Source organism: Symphalangus syndactylus, chromosome 1, assembly GCF_028878055.3.
Source record: "Symphalangus syndactylus isolate Jambi chromosome 1, NHGRI_mSymSyn1-v2.1_pri, whole genome shotgun sequence".
Lineage (NCBI taxonomy): Eukaryota > Metazoa > Chordata > Mammalia > Primates > Hylobatidae > Symphalangus > Symphalangus syndactylus.
In genome coordinates, this window is record NC_072423.2 from 133,932,065 (window position 1) to 133,935,415 (window position 3,351).

Below are 3,351 nucleotides of genomic sequence, written 5' to 3' on the forward strand. Positions count from 1 at the left end.
TCACAGATTGGGGGGAGCCCTCAGGCTGAATTTGAAAGGATAAATTGAAAAAGTCATACTTGAATAAAAAAATGGCTTGAGTTGGACTTGTTCCATGAACGCAATTTAGCTTTTTACTGTGGCTGGTGACAATGTGGTATTTTCAGCTTCTGTGTTGATTGACAGTGGCAAAATACTGGAAGATTTTATTTAATAAGAGTGCCATTGTTATCTCTACATTAGGACAATTTCTTTCTCTGGTACAATCACTTTTTTTTAAAGCTAAAACCCATTTTCTGTTTTATATTCCCCTTCCCCTGGGAAGGAAAAGAATACATGCATGAAGAAGAAAAAATGTAAAACACAACCCTGCCATTTAGGGCTTTTTCCAGGCTTATATGTTGTTATTATTCTTTAAGGATACTATATGCTTCCTAATGTGATTTTTTTTCACTAATCAATATAATGTGGGCATCTTTATATGTCAAGGAGAACATCATCTATACCAGGTTTCAGCAAATGATGGTCCAAGGGCCAAATCCTGACCAATGCCTGTTTTTGTAAATAAAGTTCAAATGGAACACAGCCATGCCTATTCATTTATGTATGATATCTGGCTGCTTTTGAGCTAGAATGGCAGAGATGAATAGCTGCAACAGAGATAACCTTACCCATGAAGGCTAAAATATTTACTATTGGCCCTTTGCAGAAAATGTTTCTAACCCTTGATCTACATTATTATGTTTTAACAGTTGAGCAACATTTCATTGCATCATCATATAATTATTTGTTTAATCAGTCCTTATTGAGAGACATTTAAGTTATTTCCTGTCTTAAATAACATTTAGGTTTTTTCCCATTGCATGGAACACTGGGCTCTAACATCATTATCATTGCTTATATCTTTACATCCCATTAAGAAGTAGTCTGAAGATTAAAAATTACTAGATTAAAGGATTTTTCAATCTTCTAAAGGGATTTTGGTAGCCATTCCCGTATTTTTTCCACTTCTACATAGAGGAGCTCTTATTATTGTGATAATAGCTGATACAGAGGGGTTGCCCTTTCCATAGTTTCTCTTGCCTATCATCTACAAAGCTATACTCACAGAGCACGAGACTTCAAGACCACACAGACCATCTAATGGAACTTGGCAGTGGGGCCCACTCCATTATCAAGCTCCAAATTTGCAGCCCTAGCAATTGCTGAAAACAAGGACTGAGAGATGATCTATCTTCCAATGGTTTTGTCCTTCAGCTCAGTGTACACCACATCCTCATAAAAACACCTTCATTCAAAAGTCAGCCTGTGGAGCCAGCTTGGAGATAACCAGTATGGTTTGACTGGGGGGCTTGTGTTATATCTTTTATGAGTTTGTCATGACACCAAGAGTAAATAATCAAATCCAGCCTTTAATAGCCCAGGGTTTGGTAGCTGCCTATTCTCGGGTGATGGAGGCTGCCATGGATGGAATGCGGCAAGTTAAGTTATTTCTGTTTCAGGTTTCTCTTTAGCCAGGGCCTGAAGCAGTCTGCTATGCTTCTGCTATATAGCACTAGGTCTAAGCCCTAAGTTCCACAGGACCCCCTTTATAACCTGATATATGCTGGGCATTTTGTCTAAAGTAGCCTCCATCTCTTTTCACAATGCAGAGAGAAAGCTAAAATGTAAAGTAGAAAAGAGTGGGGAACATTTATCCGGTATCTTCACTTGTTAACCACTTCTTATGGCTCTAAAACATATGTGTTTACATATATTTACTCAAAGGCAAATATAATCTTTAATATTATTAATATTAATTATATTAGGTGTATATGTGTTATATACACCTAATATTAATAATCTTTATATATAGGTAATATTATCTTTAATAATCTTTAATATTAGGTAATATTAATAATATATGTATGTATATACCTAATATTAATAATATCAAAGATTCTGCTGGAAAAAACCTGGTTGATTTTGTATATAAGCTCAGCTTTCTTTTCTCTGTGTGGGATAACCTGGCACTGCACTTAATCTTAGTGGGACCAGTTCTGTTGGCTTTTTTCTCTTCCATGCCAGTGGAAAGGGTGACTTCCCAGCCAGTCAGAGACTGAGTAAGAGAATTTATATAATGAAATGCTATACAGCAATATAAATGACTGAACTACTGATGCATGCCCAGGCAAATCTCAAAAGCATTGTGCTAAGTGAAAGAAGCCAGACACAAGAGTCTATTTACATGAAATTCTAGAAAAGGCAAAACCATGGTGAAAGAAAATAGATTAGTGGTTATTAGGGGCCTTGGATGGGATGGGATTGAGATAATCTTTTGGAATGATGACCATCTTCTATGTTTTGATTGTGGTGGTGGTAACATAAATGTATACAGTTGTCAAAATTTACTGAAGTATAAACTCTTCAAATAGGTGCATTCCGTAATACATAAATGATACCTTAATAAAGTCAAAGTGATGAAAAAGAAGTAAAGGAAAGAATTTGGGTTGATTTATGAATGTGTGGCTTGAACATTTATATGGGTGGTGGTTCCATTGGACATTAGACAATAACAAACAAGAGTGCAAATATAGGAGGTGGTGAGGAGGATGATGGGCACAATTTTGGGCCTGTCAAGTTGAGAGACACCCAGGTGAAGAGTCCAAGTTTTGCATTGGATATGAAGATTTTGGAATTGCTAGTGCATTGGTGAGAGTAGACTCTAACAATGTGCATGAAAGTGGAAAGAAAGAGAAGACTCCAGAAATAAGGACCTATCCTGAAGAACACCCATGTGGAATCCACTAGAGTCTAAATTTTAGATGATTGCTACTCCTAGTACGAGCCACGGATCAGCAGCAATGGCATCACCTGTGAGCTTGTTAGAAACGCAGAACTTTGGGCTGTACTCCAGACCCATGGAATCAGAATCAAAGTCTGCATTTTAAGACCCTCTCCCAGATAATTATTATGCAGGTTAAAGTTTGAGAAGTGCTACTTTAGGTGGACCTAAGTCCACCTTTTACTTATACCAATTTCTCTCTAAAATCCAGTTGACAGAATAAAGGAAGCATAGGCTCCTGAAGCCAAGGATTGCATCATGGCGCCGAAATTGTTTTTTATTTTTAGTAAGAAAAACCACTGTATGCAAACAGAACTAAAGAAATGTTGATGTAAATACTGTCTGTTTATTCAACAGGCTGCCGTAACTTCTGGGAAGCCATCAAGGTTTATTTAGACTAGAGAGAACCTTTTTTTTTCTTTTTTCTTTTTTTTTTATTTAAAAAAACCCATATACACAGAGAGACAAGTCTTATTTCATTAGGATCTACTTGAGGAATCATTTCCTTTCTTGCTTTTATAAAAAAGTCCTTTGCCTAAAGAACATGC